Below are 15,232 nucleotides of genomic sequence, written 5' to 3' on the forward strand. Positions count from 1 at the left end.
TGGAACACAATTATACTCCAATAAAGCTGTTAAAAAAAAAAATCTATGGAACACAGCAAAAGCAATTCAGAGAGGGAAGTTTATAGCAATAAAAGCCTATCTTAGGAAAAAAAAATCTCAAACCAACCATCCTAACTTTATACCTAGAGGAACTAGAAAAAGGAGAACAAAACCTAAAGTTAGAAAGAAATCGTAAAGATCAGAGTGGAAATAAATGAAACTGAGGCTGAAAAAAAATAGAAAAAAATCAATGAAACTAAGAGCTCGTTCTTTGAAAAGATAAATATCAATAAACCTTTAGCCAGACTCATCAAGGAAAAGAGAGGGCCCAAATCAATAAAATCAGAAATGAAAAAGGAGAAGTTACAACCTACACCATAGAAGTACAAAGGAGAATAAGATATTACTACAAACAACCATACACCAATAAAATGGACAAGCTAGAAAAAAATGGACAAATTCCTAGAAATGTACAACCTCCCAAGGCTGAACCAGGAAGAAATAGAGAAAATGAACAGACTAATTACCAGTGCTGAAATCTCAAACTGAATCAGTAATTAAAAGAAAAAAAACTCCCAACAAAAGTCCAGGGCCAGATGGCTTCACAGGTGAATTCTACCAAACATATAGAGAAGAGTTAAACACCTATCCTCAAACTATTCCAAAAAATTGCTGAGGAAGGAATGCTTCCAAATTCACTGTATGAGGCCAGCATCACCCTGATACCAAAACCAGACAAAGATAACACACACACACACACACACACACACAGAAAAGACAATTATAGGCCAGTATCACTGATGAACATAGATGAAAAAATCCTCAACAAAATATTAGCAAACCAAATCCAACAATACATTAAAAGGATCATACACAGTGATCAGGTGGAATTTATCCCAGGGATGTAATAAGGATATTTCAATATCCACACACAAAAATATCAACGTGATACACCACATTAACAAACTGCAGAATAAAAAAATCGTATGATCGGACTTTCCTGGTGGTGCAGTGGTTAAGAATCCGCCTGCCAATACAGGGGACATGGGTTTGAGCCCTGGTCCGGGAAGATCCCACACGCTGCAGAGCAACTGGGCCCGTGCGCCACAACTGCTGAGCCTGTGCTCTGGAGCCTGAAAGCCACAACTACTGAGCCCATGTGCCACAACTACTGAAGCCTGTGCGCCTAGAGCCCGTGCTCCACAACAAGAGAAACCTGCACACTGCAATGAAGAGTTGCCCCTGCTCACCACAACTAGAGAAAGCCCACGCGCAGCAATGAAGACCCAATGCAGCCAAAATTAATTAATTAATTTTTAAAAAATCATATGATCATCTCAATAGATGCAGAAAAAGCTTTTGGCAAAATTCAACAACCTTTTATGATAAAAAAAAAAAAACTCTCCAGAAAGTAGATATAGAAGGAATCTACCTCAACATAATAAAGGCCATATATGATAAGCCCGCAGCTAATATACTCAATGGTGAAAAGGTGAAAGCATTTCCTCTAAGATCAGGGATATCCACTCTACCACTTTTATTTAACATAGTATTGGAAGACCTAGCCACAGCAATCAGACAAGAAAAAGAAATAAAAGGAATCCAAACTGGAAAGGAAGGGTAAAATTGTCACAGTTTGCAGATGACATGATGCTATACACAGAAAATTCTAAAGATGCCACCAAAAAAACTACTAGAGCTCAATGAATTTGGTAAATTCGTAGATACAAAGTTAATGTACAGAAATCTATGACATTTCTATACACTAACAATGAACTATCAGAAAGAGAAATTAAGCAAACAATTCCATTTACAATCACATCAAAAAGAATAAAATAGGGAGTTCACTGGTGGCCTAGTGGTTAGGATTCTGGGCTTTCACTGCTGTGGCCTGGGTTCAATCACTGGTTGGGGAACTGAGATCCCACAAGCCACACAGTGCAGCAAAAAAAGAAGAAGAAGAAAACACCTAGGAGTAAATCTAACTAAGGAGGCAAAAGGCCTGTACTCAAAAAACCGTAAGACACTGATGAAAGAAATCAAAGACAACAGAAACAGATGGAAAAGGTTTACCGTGTTCATGGTTGGAAGAATATTGTTAAAATGACTGAAGAATATTGTTAAAATGCAATCTCTATCAAATTACCAATGGCATTTTTCACAAAACTAGAAAATTTTTTTCATTTGTATGGAAATACAAAAGACCCTGAAGAGTCGAAACAACCTTGAGAAAGAACAGAGGAGGAGGTACCATGCTCTGTGATTCAGATTATACTACAAAACTACAGTAATCAAGGCAGTATGATATTGGTACAAAAATAGACACATAGATCAATGGAACAGAATAGAGAGCCCAGAAATAAACCCACACACCTATGGCCAATTAATCTACAACAATGGAGGCAAGAATTTACAATGGGGGAAAGAATCTCTTCAATAAGTGGGCTGGGAAAACTGGACAGCTACATGTAAAACAATGAAATTAGAATATTTTCTCACACCATATACAAAAATAAACTCAAAATGGATTAAAGGCCTAAATACAAGGCTGGAACTCCTGGAGGAAAACTCCTAGAGGGATAAAACTCCTAGAGGAAAACACAGGCAGACACTCTGACATAAATCATAGGAATTTTTTGGATCTGTCTCCTAAAGCAAAGGAAAAAACAAAATAAGCAAATGGAAGCTTTGTTTAAAAGGTCAACTTAAAAGCTTTTGCACAGAAAAGAAAACCATCAACAAAATGAAAAGATAACCTACTGAATGGGAGAAAATATTTGCAAGTGATATAACCATTAAGGTGTTAATATCCAAAATTATGTAAACAGCTCAAACAATTCAAAATTTTTAAAAAAACCAATTTTTAAAATAGGCAGAAGAACTGAATAGACATTTTCCCAAAGACATACAGATGGCCAACAGACATGTGACAAATGCTCAACACTGCTAATCACAGAAATGCAAATCAAAACCACAATGAGATATCACCTCACACCTGTTAGAATGGCTACTGTCAAATAGACCACAAAAAACAAATGTTGGCAAGGATGTGGAGAAAGGGAACCTTTGTACACTGTCGGTGGGAATGTAAATTGGTACAGCCACTATAGAAAACAGTATGGAGTTTCCTCAAAAAACTAAAACTAGAACTACCAGATGATCCAGCAATTCCACTCCTGGGCATATATCTGAAGACAATGAAAACAATAATTTGAAAAGACACATGCACCCCAACATTCATTGCAGCACTATGTACAACAGCCAAGACATGGAAGCAACTTAAGTGCCCATGAACAGCCAACTGGATTAATACACACACACACACACACACACACAAACACACACACACACACACTGGAATATTACTCCACCATAAAAAAAAGAAATGAAATACTGCCATTTGCAGCAACGTGGATGGACCTAGGGAATATTATGTTCAGTGAAATAAGACAGAAAGACATACTATATGATATCACTCATATTTGGAATCTAAAAAATAATACAAATGAATGTATATGCAAAAACAGACTCACAGATATAAAAAATAAACTTGTATTTACCAAAGGGGAGAGGGAAGGGGGTAAGAAACTATGGAATTATGGATAATTATGGAATTATCAGATACAGACTACATATATATAAAACAAATAAGCAACAAGGATATACTATATAGCACAGGGAATACACCCATTATCTTATAAGATAATATCTTATAAGATAATACCTTATAATTATAAGATAATATCTTATAATAACCTATAATGAAATATAATCTGAAAAAATACTTTAACACTATGCTGTATACCTGAAACTAACACAATATTTTAAATCAACTATACTTCAATAAAATAAAAATTAGAGCAGAAATCAATAAAATTAAAAATAGGAAAATAGACGAAAAAAATCAATGACACCAAAAGCTGACTCTTTGAAAAGATCAATAAAATCAACTAGCCTCTAGGCAGGTTAATTAAGAAAAAGAGAGGAGGGACTTCCCTGGTGGCGCAGTGGTTAAGAATCCGCCTGCCAATGCAGGGGACATGGGTTCGATCTCTGGTCAGGGAAGATCCCACATGCCGCGGAGCAACTAAGCCTGTGTGTCACAACTACTGAACCTGCGCTCTAGAGCCCGCGAGCCACAACTACTGAGCCCGTGTGCCACAACTACTGAAGCCTGCGTGCCTAAAGCCTGAAGAGAAGCCACCTGCAATGAGAAGCCCGTGCATCACAAGGAAGACTAGCTCCCGCTCACCCGTGTGCAGCAACAAAGACCCAACGCAGCCAAAAAGAAAAAAAAGAAAAAGAGAGAAGACACAAATTACTAATATCAGGAATAAAAGAGGCGATCTTACTATAGATTCCATTGACATTGAAAGGATAATAAAGGAAAACTATGAACTCTAAGCCCACAAATCCGAACCTAAATGAAATGAACCAATTCTGTGAAAGACACTACCTGCCAAAACTCACACAAGAAGAAATCTGAATAGACTTATATCTATTAAATAATTGAATTAATACCTAATAACCTTCCAAAAGAGAAAGTACAGGCCCAGGTGGGTTCACTGGTAAATTCTACCAAACATTTAAGGAAGAAATTTTCCCAATGCTTTACAATCTCTCGCAGAAGACAGAAGCAGAGGGAATACTTCCTAACTCACTCTATGAGGTCAGCATTACCCTAATACCAAAACTGTACAAAGACATTATAAGAAAAGAAAACTGGGGAATTCCCTGGAGGTCTAGTGGTTAGGACTCAGCGCTTTCACTGCTGTGGTGCGGGTTCAATCCTTGGTCGGGGAACTAAGATCCCGCAAGACACACGGTGCAGCCAAAAAAAAAGAAAACTGAAGACGGTGTGTCTCATGAACACAGACAGAAAAACCGTCAACAAAATATTAGCAAGTTGAATCCAACACTGTATAAAAAGAATTATACACCACGAACGAGGGGGATTTATCCCAGGTATGCAAGGCTCTTTCAACATCCAATAATCAACTAATGTAATCCATCACATCAACAGGATGAAGAAAAATCACATCATCATATCCATAGATGCAGAAAAGGCATTTGAAAAAAAATCCAACATCCATTAATGATTTTAAAAAAACAACTGTCAGCAAACTAGGAATAGAGGGGAACTTCCTCAGTTTGATAAAGAACATCTACAGAAAACCTACAGTGAACATCACATTTATTGGTGAGAAACTAGACACTCCCACTAAGACCAGGAACAAGGCAAGATGTCCCTCTCAGCATTCATCTTCAACATCTTACTGGAAGTCCTAGCTAATGCAAAAGACAAGAAAAGGAAATAAAAGGTGCTATGGACTGAATATCTGTATCCCAACACATGTTGAAACCCTAATCTCCAAAGTGATGGTATTGGAAGATGAGACCTTTGGGAGATGATTAGGTCACAAGGGTGCAGCCCTCAGGATGATTAGTGCCCTTATGAGAACGGACATGGAACACGCTTCCTCTCTCTGTGTCTCCATCATGTGAGGCTACGATGAGAAAAGGGGCCATCTGTAAACCAGGAGGAGGGCCCAGCCAAAAACCTGACCATGCTGGCACCCTGATGTCAGACTCCCATCCTCCAGAACTGTGAGAAATAAATATACTTGTTGTTTAAGCCCCCCAGTGTATAGTATCTTGTGACTAAGGCAAAAGGCAATAAAGATTAGGAAGGAAGAAACAAAACTGCCTTCATTTGCAGATGACATGATCATCTACATAGAAATCCAAAAAAATCAATGAAAAAGGGAATTAAAAAGCAACTATAGTAAGATTGCAGGATACAAGGTTAATATACAAAAGTCAACCGTTTTTCTAATACCAGCAACAAACAAGTGAAATTTGAAATCAAAACACAATGCCATTTACATTAGCACCCTCAAAAATGAAATACTTAGATACGAATCTAACAAATGTGTACAAGATCTATATGAGGAAAATTAGAGAACTCCAATAAAATAAATTAAAGAAATAAATGGAGGGCTTCCCTGGTGGCACAGTGGTTAAGAATCCACCTGCCAATGCAGGGGACACAGGTTCGATCCCTGGTCTGGGAGGATCCCACATGCTGCGAAGCAACTAAGCCTGTGCGCCATAACTACTGAGCCTGTGCTCTAGACCCCGCGAGCCACCACTACTGAGCCCACGTGCCACAACTACAGAAGTCCACGCACCTGGAGCCCGTGCACCGCGATGAAGAGTAGCCCCCATGAAGCAACAAAGACCCAACGCAGCCAAAACTAAACAAAAAATAAATAAAATAAAACAAATAAGTTTATTTTTTTAAATGAAATAAATGGAGGTATATTCCATGTTCATGGACAGGAAGACTCAATATTATCAAGATGTCAGTTCTTCAAGTTGATCTCTCCATTCAATGCATTTCTGATCAAAATTCCAGCAAGTTATTTTGTGGGTATTGACCATCTGATTCTAAAGTTTATATGGAGAGGCCAAAGACCCAGAGTTGCCAACTCAATATTGAAAGAGAAGAACAAACTTGAAAGACTGGCAGTATCAGACTTCAAGACTTACTACAAAACTACAGTCATCAAGGGCTTTCCTGGTGGCACAGTGGTTTGGAGTCCGCCTGCTGATGCAGGGGACACGGGTTCGTGCCCCGGTACGGGAAGATCCCACATGCCGCGGAGCGGCTGGGCCCGTGAGCCATGGCCGCTGAGCCTGCGCGTCCGGAGCCTGTGCTCCGCAACGGGAGAGGCCACGACAGTGAGAGGCCCGCGTACCGCAAAAAAAAAAAAAAAAAAAACTACAGTCATCAAGACAGTGTGGAATTGTACTGCCTCACACTGGTCAGAATGGCCATCATTAAAAAGTCTACAAATAGGGGGCTTCCCTGGTGGCACAGTGGTTGAGGGTCTGCCTGCTAAGGCAGGGGACACAGGTTCGAGCCCCGGTCTGGGAAGATCCCACATGCCGTGGAGCAACTAGGCCCGTGAGGCACAACTACTGAGCCTGCGCGTCTGGAGCCTGTGCTCCACAACAAGAGAGGGCAAGATAGTGAGAGGCCCGCGCACCACGATGAAGAGTGGCCCCCAGTTGCCACAACTAGAGAAAGCGCTCGCACAGAAACGAAGACCCAACACAGCCAAAAATAAAAATAAATTTTAAAAGAAAAGTCTACAAATAACAACTGCTGGAGAGGGTGTGGAGAAAAGGGAACCCTCCTACACTGTTGGTGGGAATGTAAATTGGTGCAGCCACTATGGAAACCAGTATGGAGGTTCCTCAGAAAGCTAGAAATAGAGCCACCATATGATCCAGTAATCCCACTCCTGGGCATATATACAGAGAAAACCATAATTCGGAAAGATACATGTTCACCCCAATGTTCATTGCCGTACTATTTGCAATATCCAAGACATGGAAACAACCTAAGTGTCCGTCAACAGAGGAATGGATAAAGAAGATGTGGTACATGTATACCATGGAATATTCCTCAGCCATAAAAAGGACCGAAATAATGCCACTTGCAGCAACACGGATGGACCTAGAGATTGTCATACTGAGTTAAGTAAGTCAGACAGAGAAAGACAAATGTCATGTGATACCCCTTATATGTGGAATCCAAAAGAACATGGTACAAATGAACTTACCTACATAACAGAAATAGAGTTACAGATGTACCAGAGGGTAAGGCGGGGGAGGGATAAAATGGGAGATTGGGACTGACAATATACACACTACTATATATAAAATAGATATCTAATAAGAACCTACTGTACAGCACAGAGAACTCTACTCAATACTCTGTAATGGCCTATATGGGAAAAGACTCTAAAAAAGAGTGGATATATATGTATGTATAACAGATTCACTCTGCTGTACACCTGAAACTAACACAACATTGTAAATCCACTATACTCCAATAATTTTTTAAAACTTAGACACAGACCTTACACTCTTCATAAAAATTAACTCAAAGTGGATCCTAGATCTAAATGTAAAATGCAAAACTTTAAAACCCCTAGAATACAACACAGGAGAAAATCTAGATGACCGCGGGTATGGCTATGATTTTTTAGATACAACAAAGGCATGATCCATCAAAAATGGTTGATGAGCTGGACTTCATTAAAATTAAAAACTTCTGCTCTGAGAAAGACACTGTCAAGAGGATACGCCACAAGACAAGCCACAGACTGGGGGAAAATATTCGCAAAAGACACGTGATAAAGGACGCTTATCCAAAATATACAAAGAACTCTTAAACTCAATAATAAGAAAACAACCTGATTTTTTTTTTAATGGGCAAAGACCCTGAACAGACAAACCACCAAAGAAGATACAGAGATGGCAAATATGCAAACGAAGAGATGTTCGACATATGTCATCAGGGAAATGCAAATTAAAACAATGAGCTACCACTGCACGCCTGTTGGGATGGTCAAAATCCAAAACATTGACAGCACCAAGTGCTGACAAGGACGTGGAGCAACAGGAACTCTCATGCCCCCGTTGCTGATGGAATGCCAGTTTGCTGGTAGAAAAGCCACAAGCCGTAGAACCACTTTGGAAGACAGTTTGGCAAATTCTTAAAAACTAAACATATTCTTACCACACGATCCAGCAATTGTGCTCCTTAGCATTTACCCAAATCAGCTGAAAAGCCATGCCCACACGAAAACCTGCACACAGATGTTTACAGCAGCTTTATTCAGAGTTGCCAAATCTTGGAAGTGACCAAGATGTCCTTCAGTAGGTGATGGATAAAGAAACTGCGGTCCATTCGGACAATGGGATATTATTCAGTGCTGGAAAGAAATGAGCTATCAAGCCGTGAAAGGACACAGAGGAACCTTAAGTGCATATTATTATGTGAAAGAAGCCCATGTAAAAAGGTTACAAACTGTAGGATTCCAACTATATAACATTCTGGAAATGGAAAAACTATGGAGACAGTGAAAAGATCAGTGGTTGCCAAGGGCTGGGTGAGGAGGGAGGGATAAACAGGTGAGGCACAGAGGAATTTAGGGCAGCAAAAATATGCTATATGATACAATAATGCCAGATATACACTGGTCAAAGTCCATAGAAGGTGCAACCCCAAGCATGAACCCTCATGTAAACTCTGGATTCTGGGTGATGCTGTAAGTTCATCAGGTGTAACGAATGCACATTAGTGGGGGAGTCTGTGGGGATAAAGGGGAATTCTGTACTTTCCACTCAGTTTTGCTGTGAACCTAAAACTGATCTAAAAAGTACTGTCTATGAAAAAAAGGAGAAAGGGAGAATGGGCACAGGAGGTCCCTCAGCCGCCTTTGGGCAGAGTCAGCCCTGGCGTCAGGTGCCCCCTGGACCCTTAGCCTTGCCGGCCTGCAGCCTGGTGACCTTCCCTTTTACCCAGCGGGGAGAGGCTGGGACCCCCTCAATCCCAGACCTTGAACTTGGACGTGACCTAAGCACCTGTCTAATGCTCTGCCCTGGCCCAAGGTCAGGTTGCTGCTCCCAGCCCAGCGAAGCCTGGCCCAAGGCCTCAGGGCGACAGATCCTGAGAAGACCACAGACTTTTCTGGAGAAAGGCCTGGGTCTGTGACCGACAGAAGCCAGGCGTGGGGTTTCCTCCCACCTCCACCCTGACTGACGAGGATGCTGATTTGGGGCCTTGCCCATGGCCATGCAGCCCAGCCATCGAGCCAGGATTCAGGCCCCGGGCTGGCCGACCCAAGCCCACACTCAGGACCACTTAACCACCCTGTCACCATGATAAACAGGCAGGGCCTTCACTGGGCACCGAGGTCTGAGGTCACTGGCAGGAAAGGGAGTCAAAGGGCACAGTTTCACAGAAAGGCGGGGCCCACCTTTGCTGAGCTGAAGACTGGGGTGATGTCTCCAGGGGAGAAATGTGGAGCCCGGGGAGCTGACATCATGGGAAACAGGGCTTCCTTCCGTCAGAAGCAGCAAAGTGCACAATTCCTGAGAAACTCTCACCAAAAACAGGGCCTGAAAATCAGTCACAACCTGGACCTGGAAGTTTCCTGTCACTTGAGGCTCCTGGGAGCTCCATTAACCAATTATCCCTTCACAGGGCCTCTCAATAAAGCTGCAGAGTTTTCCTGACAGAGGCCTTGCAACGATTGATATCTGAATTTGAAAATTTCCTGTTAAACTGTCTACAAAGTCTCCTTTGAGATATAAAGCCAAATTCTCTTCCCTTTGAGTGTGAGCTAGACTTAGCGACTCACTTCTTTTTTTTTTTTAATTTATATTTATTTTTGGCTGCATTGGGTCTTCGTTGCTGCGCATGGGCTTTCTCTAGTTGTGGCGAGCGGGGGCTACTCTTTGTTGCATTGCACGGGCTTCTCACTGTGGTGGCTTCTCTTGTTGCAGAGCACAGGCTCTAGGCACACGGGCTTCAGTAGTTGTGGCACGCAGGCTCAGTACTTATGGCTCGCGGGCTCTAGAGCGCAGGCTCAGTAGTTGTGACGCACAAGCTTAGTTGCTCCGCGGCACGTGGGATCTTCCCGGACCAGGGCTCGAACCCGTGGCCCCTGCATTGGCAGGCGGATTCTTTACCACTGCGCCACCAGGGAAGTCCCGTGACTCACTTCTAACAGAGAACGGCGGAATTGCTGGGGTGCTCTCGGACACCAGGGCCTGAAAAGCCTGGGCAGCCTCCTCGCTCCCCATGTCAAGAAGATACCCAGGCGCCCTGTGGAAAAGACCATGTGACAGGACATCAGCGTCCTCTGTCAATAGCCAGCAAGGAACCAAGGCCTCCAGCCAATGGCCCAGCTCACATCTCAGAAGCATGTCCTCCAGCCCAGGTCAGGTCTTTAGATGAGCGTAGCCCCAGCTGAGGTCCTGACTGCAGTATCCAGAACCAGACCTGCCCAGCTAAGCCACTCCCTAAGGCTTGACCCACAGGAACTGAGCTCATAAAGGAATGCGTGTTACTGTTTTAAGCTGCTAGTTTGGGGAATGATGTGTTATGCAGCAGCAAGAGATAACAAATACATTTCCTAGTGAAAAACCATGCTTCCTCAGCACACAGGGTGATTTGGGAGTGTTCCGGCAGGTGTTTAGGTATATTAGTAACCTTCGGAGGCCTGACAGTAATAACCAGCAGGTTAGAAGGAGGACCAACCCTGCTCCCCGCACGCCGGACACAGAGCCGGCTGAAGGAGCTCTCAAGGGCACGGAGATACTGGGGGAAGACGCAGGCCTGATGGATCCCCCTGCCACCAGCCGCAGACTGACGCAACACACCCTGGCCAAGGGCATCCTGGGGGCCTGGGGGGCCACAGGGGCAGGCAGCCAGGAGTCGGGGAGGTGACAGAAAGCGGAGACTGTGCAGCCAAGGCTCCAAGTGCCCGGTGCATGCGTCACTGTCCCACTGGACTTCACCGAGAGGACAACGCAAAGGTACAATGATTATGAATTTCGGGACAGTGGCCGCAGAGCACCAAACCCCAAGTCCAGGGCCTTTCCGAGTGGGCCCTAGGCAGCTGCACTGGTGGCAGGGCCTGCAGCTGGCCCTGGGTGGGCAGAGGAGGGTAGGGGCAGGGGCGGGGCACGAACCCTGCCGTGTTTCTGGAAGAGGAGGAGAATGGGATATTTGTGAACAGCCTCCCCGTCCACCACTCTCCTTTTGCCTTTTTCTAGAGAGGCTTCTTTGGGGTTGTTCAAATGGTCTGCAACTCATTAAACGTGTTTTCTAGGAAATTCTAACTACTGTCCTCTCTCACCTTCTGGCAACAAAATCGTTCTGTTGGCCTGGAATTGCCTCCCCCCTCCCACCCTCCCCGACCCCGGCCATGAAAACATCTTGTAGTTTCACACTCTCACCACCAGGTGGCGACGGCTCGGAGTGAAGGTGAGAGGGTCCAAACGCTCAAAGCAGGTTGGGGCGTTGTGGGTGAGGTTTTGACTCGCTTCAGTCCCCTCCTTGGGGATGAGCCATGTCCCCCCACCACCTGCGCTCCTACCAACTCTACAATTTCCCTAGAATCGGCTCACTTTTTAAAGTTACGTAAATGACCTTAAGAAGGAAAGTGTGTGTTCTACGTTAGCGGAGACAGCAGCCTTACCTGCCCTGCAGAGGCGGAAGCACGACGTAAGTTCACGGAAGATGCGGCGACGTTGTTCGCTTCCGACCAGGTGTGTTTGCTGAGCCTGAGGAGACGAGCGCGGGGAGGCCCGTGTCAGGGCTACAGGCCGCGTCCCGACACGGAAGCCCTCCGACTCCGGGGGCAGCGCAAGGGCTTCAGGCCACCCCTGCGCCTGAGGAAGCCGGCTCCCAGCAGCCCTCGATCAACGCCGGCCGCGCTCAAGCCTCACGCTTCATTCTCCCCACTTTACAGACGAGCAAACTGAGGCAGAGGCAGGCTGAGACTCTCCCAGACCACAGAGCTGGCGTGAAGCACACCGGGCTCGGGAGCCAGGCGTAGCCCCGCAGCCCAGCCCCACACAGCCCTGTTGATGGAGGCGCGTGTCTGCAAAGACACAGTAAGTGACAGTCACCCACGTGCGCTGAGACGCCAGGTTTGCAGCAGAGAGAGGGCTTATTCACGAGCCGCCAAGAGAGAAGACGGGAGAGCAAACCTCAAATCCCCCTCCCGGAAGGCGAGGGGCTGGGGTATCTATGGGATAAGGCTGAGGCTGCGGAGGAGGGAACGGTGATTGGACAGAAGAAAAAGGTGCGGAGCGATCCTTCCGCTCCAGGCTTCTTCATGGGACGCATGCTCAGAAAAAGGCCTCATTAACATCTTCGGAGGGTGGAGTTCGGGGCCTCTGATGTCAAAGGTCAGGGAGCGGACACTCGCGCAGGCCCAGTTGGAGGGTCGGTGGTCCTAACCAGTCTTAACCGGCTCGAGCTCAAACTGGACACAGATGACTCCAAGTTCCTGCGAAACAACTCAGGGAAACATCTTTTTTAGGCTCCAGGCGGCCTGGAGGAGGTGCAAGGGTTCCAGCGAACCCGTGGGGGCAGGTTACAGGTGTGATGTGTCTAGGTGATGATCGCCCTCAGACTCACAAGCAGGGTTTCTGCTTCTGCGAGAAGGAAGAATTGCTTCGGGGGGATAGTGAAGGGTCCTGGGCCCGCAGGATAAAGGTCCTCCTCAGCGTCCTCCCTTATAACACAGTGAACGGACTAAGCCTCCAATTCCAGGTCAGGGCAGGGGAAAGGGGGCTCTGCCCCTTGTGTTTCTCATTATTTCTTAGGCACTTACCGCCTGAAACCGCCTAAGAGCCCTGCCCAACTTTCAGTCGCGCCTCCTCTGTGAACAGCGCCCAGGACACTTCCCGTGTGGCCACCATGGTCCCCCGGAGCTGTTGGGCTCGTGGGCAGACACACAGCAAACAGCAGCACCACTTACTCTACTGGGGGAGCGGTCCAGGAGAGCTTCCTGGAAGAGGTCATGCCCTAGGTGGATCTGAAAGGATGGAGAGTGCCAGGTGGAGTTTGGGGGTGGGCTCCAGAAAGAGAACGGCCTGTGGTGGGGAGAGGGGACGAGGATGGCCTGCTATGAAGCTTCCGGTTACAAGGCAATGACAGGGCAGGCTGGAGAGGAGGCCAGGGAGGACTCCGCTGAGGAGCTGATTTTAACCTGAGGACACTGAAGATGAGGTCAAACCTCTGTCAGCAGAGGCGGAGCCCGGCACCCAGGAGACAGCCGTCCTAGAGAGAAGCGGATTGGCTGGAACCAGCGGAGACATGGTCCCCAAGGCTGACAGATGCTTGTTACACCTGCTCTGTGCCAGGCACTGGTGTGTCCTAAACAGCGGTTACCCTTCTGAAGTTCGCATCCAGTGGGAGGAGACATTTCATAACTGCACGCAAAATGTAAACAGAAGATAATTTTAGGTCCTGCAAAATGCTGTGGAAGAGGCAGAGAAAGCAGAGGCATTTGGAGGAAGATGTGGACTTAGGGGGTGGGCTTTCCAGAAGCGCCGTGTTCTAGGCATCTGTAATCTGATGGGAAGGGTCCAGTGAAGCAGGAAGGGCGATGGGAGTGGGCTTGCTGCAGCAGCCATGACCTTGAACCGGTGAAGGGGGCAGAGTTCAGAGCTCAAGAGCAGAGTCGGCCTTTGTGTAGATCTTCTCTTGCTGCTGTAACCAAGCCCCGCCGACGAAGAGGAGACTGCAACAAAGTCCCCTTGTGCTGCGTCTCTCGCTTCCTCTTCTGCACCAGCCGCAGAAGGCTGTCTGCGTCTAAGGGCTCCCACGTTCAGCTCAGGCCTCCTGGAAAACCTCCCTCTTTCGGGGTCAGCCGTCCCATGAAACACAGCCCTGAGGTTGCACCAGATTCTCTGGATCCAGGGATCAGGCTGTGGGATGGTGGGGGCCGTTCCTGGGGATTCCTACAGGAGCAGGAACCCCTTGCGCTGGAGCAGGTGGGAAGGCAGGACGTGGAGGCCTGTGTGCGCGCACACACACGCACACGCACACGCACAGGATTTTTCCAGAATAAAGGAGGCCTGAGCACGTTTACAGACAGAAGGAGCCAGAGAGAGGGGCCTCCACAGGCAGGCAGGGAGGGAGGGAGGGAGGGAGGGACCTAGCAAGGAGCCCGAGAGGCCGGAGCAGGAATGCCTCAGCCTCCCCTCGGGGGAACCGTGTGGTCAGCCAGGCCGGCCAGCTCAGGCAGCCCTGGAAGCGGGTGTCCCCTCCGGAAGCCCAGAGGCTACCCCCCGCCCCGTCCCCACAAACGCCTGTTGCGGGGAGATAAGGCGAGCAGGCGAGCCCTGCATGCCCAGGATCCCCACGTAGAAGATGCATGCAGAGTGGAGCCACGTGAATGCTGGTGACCTGGGGCTGTGTCCACAGGCGCGAAAGCAGGGTCCCCAAGGCCGTGGACCCTGTGTGGCCCTGTTTGGGTAAGAAAACAATACTCACAGGACAGAAATAAAAGGTAGTCTTGCTGGATATTGGGGTTGAGGACAATTTTTTTGTGTGTGTGGTACGCGGGCCTCTCACTGTTGTGGCGAGGACAATTTTTATCATCTTCTTCTGCTCATCTGCAGAGGTCAGGTTTTCCACAATGAAAACGATTTCTTATTTGTGTCGCTTTTTGTGGTTTTAAGTTGTACGTGTTGAAAATAAGAAGGAAACCTCAGAGGCCCCAGAGGAGGAGAGAGCGTGGGCCCGACCAGATGAGGTCAGGTCAGGAACAGCCTGGGAGTCGTAGGGCCAACACCTGCTGCCTGTCCTGAACGTGAGGAACATTCCTGTGGGTCTGGGGTGCCGGGGGTA

General features: G+C 46.5%; 1 protein-coding gene across 1 annotated transcript in view; it reads right to left on the reverse strand.

Annotated features, from left to right (window-relative positions):
* CFAP92 (cilia and flagella associated protein 92 (putative)) overlaps positions 1 to 12,710 on the reverse strand; it is a 219,265-nt gene extending 206,555 nt beyond the window's left edge. The window contains exon 1 of the mRNA XM_067755778.1: positions 12,066 to 12,710. The gene's annotated coding sequence lies outside the window, so the exon portion shown is untranslated. The remainder of the gene's footprint in view (positions 1 to 12,065) is intronic.
* Between the last annotated feature and the right edge of the window lie 2,522 nt (positions 12,711 to 15,232).

The sequence above is a fragment of the Pseudorca crassidens genome, chromosome 10 (assembly GCF_039906515.1).
Source record: "Pseudorca crassidens isolate mPseCra1 chromosome 10, mPseCra1.hap1, whole genome shotgun sequence".
Taxonomy (NCBI): domain Eukaryota; kingdom Metazoa; phylum Chordata; class Mammalia; order Artiodactyla; family Delphinidae; genus Pseudorca; species Pseudorca crassidens.